This window comes from Oncorhynchus nerka, linkage group LG26, assembly GCF_034236695.1.
Source record: "Oncorhynchus nerka isolate Pitt River linkage group LG26, Oner_Uvic_2.0, whole genome shotgun sequence".
Taxonomy (NCBI): Eukaryota; Metazoa; Chordata; class Actinopteri; order Salmoniformes; family Salmonidae; genus Oncorhynchus; species Oncorhynchus nerka.
Genome location: NC_088421.1, coordinates 33817219 through 33825104, shown reverse-complemented (window position 1 = coordinate 33825104; position 7886 = coordinate 33817219).

Sequence of the window (7886 nt, the reverse complement as noted above, 5' to 3'; positions counted from 1 at the left end):
GACCTTAGTTATCTTTGTTTTCTTAATTTTTTTGGTTAGGTCAGGCTGTGATGAGGGTGGTTTGTTTAGTTTTTGTATTGTCTAGGGTTTTGTTTGTCTAGGGGTTTTTGTATGTCTAGGGGTTTTTGTATGTCTAGGTGTTTATATGTCTATGGTTGCCTAGATTGGTTCGCAGTCAGAGGCAGCTGTTTATCGTTGTCTCTGATTGGGGACCATATTTAGGTAGCAATATTCATTGGGTATTTTGTGGGTTCTTGGTCTATGTTTAGTTGTCTGTCTGCACTACGCATATTAGTGTCACGGTTCGTTTTGATAGTTTGTTCAGTGTTCTTGATTTAATAAAAGAAGTATGTACGCTGCACCTTGGTCTCCTCCATACAATGAACGTGACAACATGAAAGAAGGACATTTCTGCAGACTGAACAATATGGCAATATTATTTTGGTTGAAATTGTTGCGTTTATTTTTTTTCAGTGTACATTGAAACCCGTCTTTATTTTTTTCAAGTTCACTGCTTAACATTGTGTGTATAGTGGATTAATATTTATAGTAATTGTAACCATTCTTTGCATAATGCCGGAGGGTGGGCCTTTCCTCTTTTGTTCTCTATTGTTCCTCAAGCAAGGGGGAGGCCGATGACATCCAGATTCCCAACAGACCAACTCCTGGAATGCATCTCACTTGAAGTTTCCAGTTGTCTAAAAAACTGTTTTGGTCAACCATAATTTACTGTATTTATACTTGGGATATCATTTTTCAACAGGAAAAGTTCAACAATTTCTTGAGGACGGTAGGCGTTCAGGGAAGTAGCTTCACACTGGAAACGTATTTTCAGACCATTCAGTTCGAGGTAACGAGAATGATTCATCTTCCACCACACCCCATGCATTCTTCCCCATAGAGATCTGGCAGGCATTCAAGGAAGCAGGAAATTCCTTTTTTTTTCAGACTGTATAATTTGAGTCATGGAGTGTGATTCATCCTCCACGCCCCCCCTTCCTTCCCCCATGCCATCAAATAAAATGTTATTAGTCACATGCGCCGAATACAACATGTGTAGACCTTACAGTAAAATGCTTACTTACAAGCCCCTAACTGACAGTGCAGTTTCAAAAAAATACAGAATAAGAGATAAAAGTAACAAGTAATTCAAATTAAAATAACAATATATACAGGGGGGTGCCGGTACAGAGTCAATGTGCGGGGGCACCGGTTAGTTGAGGTAGTATGTGCATGCAGGTAGAGTTAATTAAAGTGACTATGCATAGATGACAACAGAGAGTGGCAGTGGTGTGGAGGGGGGGTGATGACTAGTGTTCAGGAGTCTTATGGCTTGGGGGTAGAAGCTGTTTAGAAGCCTCTTGGACCTAGACTTGGCGCTCCGATACAGCTTGCCGTGTGGTAGAGAACAGTCTATGACTAGGGTGGCTGGAGTCTTTGACAATTTTCATGGCCTTCCTCTGACACCGCCTGGTATAGAGGTCCTGGATGGCAGGAAGTGTGGCCCCAGTGATGTACTGGGCCGTTTGCACCACCATCTGTAGTGCATTGCGGTCGGAGGCCGAGGAGTTGCCATATCAGGCAGTGATGCAACCAGTCAGGTTGCTCTCGATGGTGCAGCTGTAGAACCTTTTGCGGATCTGAGGACCCATGCCAAATCTTTTTAGTCTCCTGAGGGAGAATAGGTTTTGTCATGACTGTCTTGGTGTACTTGGACCATGTTAGTTTGTTGGTGATGTGGACACCAAGGAACTTGAAGCTCTCAACCTGCTCCACTGCAGCCCCGTCGATGAGAATGCTCAGTCCTCTTTTTCCAGTAGTCCACAATAATCTCCTTCGTCTTGATCACGTTGAGGGAGAGGTTGTTGTCCTGGAACTACACGGCCAGGTCTCTGACCTTCTCCCTATAGGCTGTATCGTTGTTGTTGGTGATCAGGCCTACCACTGTTGTCATCTGCAAATGTATTATGGTGTTGGAGTCATGCAGTCATCCCATCCTTCCTTCTTTGTGATAGTCTTTTTATCATCCTGACCAACGAGGAAGACATCTCTTCTTTTGGCTCTGGTTCTAAGGTCACAACAACCTCACATCCACAATGTGTGACTAAGTTTTCTGGTAGAGCAGTCAGAGGTATTGTTTTATTTTTTATTTTATGATGACAAAATGGAATTCCATGATGACCAGAGAGGAAAGGTGTGTATTTCTTGTATAATGCAGTATGTCCAGTACAATAGGCATATTCTGAGGTGAGATCAGGCTGTTAGGACAGCTCAATTTTTTTTCAAAACATTAACCTAGAATATTTTTGATGTCATGGAATTTCAAGTGCCTCAGTCAGTCACATTGTATGGCCTCAAGTAAACAATTCTGTCAGGTAATAAAGTTGCTTTTTGGGCTTGATTTTTCCTCCAGTTTGTCCTCCAGTGATTTTGGAACTTTTCCTGTTGAAAAGCGATACCCTAAGTATAAATACAATAATGTACACACGCTAAAGGTTAACAATTTTTTTTTTTTAAGCAAAATAGTGTTTTATAGACACATCTGCAAACTTCAAGTAGGACAGCACTCAAGCAGTTGGTTTGTTGGGAAGTCGTGATTTCATCGGCCTCCCCCTTGCTTGAGGAACAATAGAGGAATCATAGAGAACAAAAGAGGAAAGTCCCCCCCACTTGTGACTTACTGTACCTGAACCACCTATTGAGATGTGCCCTTTGTTGAGTTAAACCGGTCGTTAAATGAGATGAAAAGGAGATTGAAGTTTAATTGCACTTTTTTTCTAGCAGACACTTATCACATTTTATTGGTCACATACACATGGTTAGCAGATGTTAATGCGAGTGTAGTGAAATGCTTGTGCTTCTAGTTCCGACCATGCAGTAATATCTAACAAGTAATCTAACAATTTCACAACAACTACCTTTGTTGGGAAAATTATGATTAAATGACTGAACAAATCATTTTAAATGGAACTGTAACTAAGTAAAACTTATACTCTGTTTTATTATATCTGATTAACAATATGAGTTCATAAGAAGGGATTGTGTGACACGGACAAGGAGTAATTAAAGTTAATGAACACCATTCCAACTAGGAAGAAATGAATGGGTTGGGGACTGTGTAAACAAATAAGGTGGTTAACCTAACGTTGAACCTACATAAACTTAGCTCTGGGGTTTTTAGATAAGGCAGTGAGTGCATTCCTAGGCTTTCTGTTAATTAAAACTGTCAGCTCAGTGGTGATCGATAATGTTGAGGGGTCAAAAGTTACCTGGGAGCGTGTTAGTAAGTTAGAATGAACTTACTTCTGTTACCTATTATTGAAAGACTGGTCTGCGTCTATTTTATGCAAACAAGAAACTTAGAAATTCTCATAAAATAGATTAAGGGTTTTCAATTGATGAAAGCACATTGGCATAATTAAATTACACTAACACCTTATACACAAAAGTGTAAAGGAATGAATAAGAATATGTACATATAAACATATGGATGTGCGATGGCCGTGCGGCATAGGCAAGATGCAGAAAATGGTATAGAGTACAGTATATACATATGAGATGAGTAATGTAGGGTTTGTAAACATATGAAGTGGCATTGTTTAAAGTGACTACTGATACATTTATTACATCCAATTTTTAATTATTAAAGTGGCTAGAGATTTGAGTCAGTATGTTGGCAGAAGCCACTCAATGTTAGTGATGGCTGTTTAACAGTCTGAAGGCCTTGAGATAGAAGCTGTTTTTCAGTCTCTCGGTCCCAGCTTTGATGCACTTGAACTGACCTCGCATTCTGGATGATAGCGTTTGAACAGGCAGTGGCTCAGGTGGTTGTTGTCCTTGATGGTCTTTATGGCCTTCCTGTAACATCGGGTGGTGTAGGTGTCCTGGAGGGCAGGTAGTTTGTCCCCGGTGATGCGTTGTGCAGACCTCACCACCATCTGGAGAGCCTTGCGGTTGAGGGCGGTGCAGTTGCTATACCAGGCTGTGATACAGCCCGACAGGATGCTCTCGATTGTGTGTTTGTCAGGGTTTTGGGTGACAAGCCAAATTTCTTCAGCCTCCTGAGGTTGAAGAGGCGCTGCTGCGCCTTCTTCACCACACTGTGTGGGTAGACCATTTCAGTTTGTCTGTGATGTGTACACCCAGGAACTTAAAACATTCCACCTTCTCTACTGCTGTCCCTTCGATGTGGATAGGGGAGTGCTCCCTCTGCTGTTTCCCGAAGGCCATGATCATCTCCTTTGTTTTGTAGATGTTGAGTGAGAGGTTGTTTTCCTGACACCACACTCTGAGTGCCCTCACCTCCTCCCTGTAGGCTGTCTCGTTGTTGTTGGTGATCAAGCCCACTATTGGTGTGCTGTCTGCAGACTTTGATGATTGAGTTGGAGGTGTGCATGGCCACGCAGTTGTGGGTGAACAGGGAGTACAGGAGACGGCTGAGCACACATCCTTTTGGGCCCCAGTGTTGAGGGTCAGCGAAGTGGAGATGTTGTTTCCTATCTTCACCATCTGGGGGCAGCCCGTCAAAGTCCAGGACCCAGTTGCACAGGGCAGGGTTGTTCTGCTATCAGATGAAGCACAGTGATCTGTTGTGTAAATTAACAAAATACCTGGCATTGTATTCCCATTTGAACTTTTCTGTGCTTTTAAATGGTTGAAAACGCAGTGATAGATATTTGAGTGACAACTAAACCAAAAATGAGACATTGTTTTTCCATTGGAATTTGCTTGTGCTTTTAGATGTTTGAAAGCATAGTGATAACACATTGGAAATTCAACTTTTGGCTGACTTTTTGATTGGGTGAATAAAGGTTGACATGTCATTGATTAACGTCCCTACCAAATATTACTCAAATTTCCATGATGAAATGACATGGTGTGTCTAATGGGAAAGGCCCATTTCGGCAGTGCAAGTGGTGAGATTGCAGGCCGAGGTTTCACTAATCCCCACTGCTACACATATTCACTATTTTGCATTGACATTTTTGCCAAGGTTCAGGGCCAAATTAGTAAGCGATTGTGAAAGGTGCTTTAGCATGTGAAATAAAAAAGGTTGCTTGTTTTTGCTCTTCAGTGAAAATGTCTGGCCCTCAACCTCCCTCCAACCTTCATCCTCCCTCCATTTTTCTGCAGGCTCTCACTCTCTCTCACTGTGGAATTACAGACGAGGGCTGTGTTTCTCTAGCCATGGCTTTGAGTTCAAACTCAACACACCTTTAAAGACCTGGATCTGAGCTTCAACTATACAGAGGAATCAGGGGTAGAGCAGCTATCTGCTGTACTGGAGGATCCACACAGTAAACTAGAGGCACTGAGCTGCATTATGCATCATCTGCATTCATATTTAGGGAATATACAGTTTGCGCAAAAATAATATTGTAGTAATCACTAAACATGTTGAGCACAAATAAGTGACATCAGGAAGCAGGTGCAGTTAGTGAGTTTAATAATAATGATTCAAGAGAAGTGTCTGACATAGAAACATAAGCAATAGTACATGGTGAATGATAACAAAAGAGTGCTATTTAAAGGGTAGGTAATCAAGGGAGTAATCAAGTCCAGGTGTGACTGACAAGACGCAGGTGTGTGTACTGATGGTTGCCAGGTGTGCGTAAAGATGGGTTGCCAGGACAGGTGGTTAGTAGACCCCCGATGCACGGCTCCAGCCGCATGACGATACTGGCCAGGAGGACTGTCGTGAGAGCAAGGAGTGGGCCAGTTCAGAAGACAAAGATGGAAATCCTGGATGATGTTGGGATCTAGAATGTCATCCACTGGAACCCAACACCACTCCTCTGGATCGTACTCCCCAGTCCACTTGATACTGGAGCCGACCCCCACGGCGTCGGGAGTCCATGAGTAATCTGACGGCATAAGCGGGGCTCCCCTCGATGTACAAGGGAGGCGGAGGGGTGTTGTGGGGGATGGCATCAGCCAGGGGACCGGGAACCACCGGCCTGAGGAGGGAAATGTGAAAAGATGGTGAGGTTCTGTAGTTAGGGGGAGTTGTAATCTGTAAATTACCTCGTTGACCCGCCGGAGGACCTCGAACAGCCCCAGGCGAGCGGGAGGTTCCTGGTGGAGAGCCAGACGTGATCACCAGGATGGAATAAGGGAGCCTCACTGCGGTAGCGATCCGTCTGCTCTTTCTGATGGCAGATAGCGCGCTGGAGTCTCACGTGGGCATCGTTCCATACCTCTTCTGCGCAGATAAACCACTCTTCCACCGCAAGAGCTTCGATCTGGCTCAAGAGTCCATGGAGCCAGGGCTGGCTGATAACCCAGAACACACTGGAAGTGAGTCAGCCTGGTGGAGGAGTGTCGCAATTAATTCTGGGCGTATTCAGCCCAAGGAAGGAATCGGGCCCACTCCCCCTGCCGGTCCTGGCAGTGGCTCCTCAGAAAACTCCCCAGCTCCTGGTTCATCCTCTCCACCTTCCCGTTAGACTGAGGCCGGAAGTGAGGCTGACCCACAGCTTCTCCATGAAAGCCTTCCATACATGTGATGTGAATTGGAGGCAACAATCGGAGACGATAACTTCCACAAAGTCCTAGTGCTGGAAGACCTGCTGGAACAGTGCTTCAGTGACCTGGAGAGTGGTATGGAGACCAGAGAGAGGGATGAAATGGCATGATTTAGAGAATCTGTCCACTATGACCAACATGGTTGTAAAACCACCAGAAGAGGGGAGATCAGTGACAAAATCAATGGACAGATGAGACCAGGGACACTGAGACATGGGAAGGGAAAGGAGTTTCCCTGCTGGAGTGTTCGGGGGATTTGGATTGGGCACATATACGGAACAGAAGTTGACATAACGAGTGATATCCTGCGCCAGTACTTTCCAGAGATGGACTGAATGGTACTTGGATGTCCAGCAACAACAGCTGTGTGCGCCCAGGTCAATAGCCGATTCCTTATCCCCGTGGGAACGTAGGTGCACTCAGGAGGACAGGTGGCAGGTGCGAGTTCCCTCTCCGGGGCCTGGCGAATGTCCACATCTACGTCCCAGAGCACGGGGGCTACGACTCGAGGGGGCGAGATTATGGGTGCACTCAAAACAGGAACCTCTCCCGAATCATAGAGACAGGACAGGGCATCGGCTTTGATGTTTAAAAAAAACCTGGGCGATATGTCAGCGTGAAATCGAATCTGGTGAAGAAAGGGGCGGGTTAAGTCACCTCGCTGTCTGTATGTACTCCAGGTTCCAATGGTCGGTGAGAATGAGAAATTGGTCCTGGGTGCCCTCCAGCCAGTGTCTCCACTCCTCTAATGCCAGCTCCCGATCGGCAACATTATAGTTCCTCTCTGCAGAAGACAGCTTTTTTGAGTAATATGCAAACGGATACAATTTCGGTGGATTACCTTGACGTTGGGACAGGACAGCCCCAACACCTACTTCTGAAGCGTCCACCTCCACCATGAAGGGCAGCGTAGGATCTGGATGTTTAAGCAACAGTTTAAGCAGTCCAACAGCAAGCAGTTTGCTGCACTGAAAGTAAAGGGGCTGAATAATTTTGCACGCCCAATTTTTCAGTTTTTGAACTGTTAAAAAAGTTTGAAATATCCAATAAATGTCGTTCCACTTCATGATTGTGTCCCACTTGTTGTTGATTCTTCACAAAAAAATACAGTTTTATATCTTTATGTTTGAAGCCTGAAATGTGGCAAAAGGTCGCAAAGTTCAAGGGGGCCGAATACTTTCGCAAGGCACTGTATATAGAGCAGTGATCATAATTCAGTTGTTTGACTGTTGCATTCTAAACACATTTCAAAATGTGATTAAGTAAATTGTTTCAATAAAACTGCTCTGGCCCCGAAATTGCAGTAATACCAATGTTAGCCACACATTTGCCAGATAAACTGCATGTAAAATATATGCTCA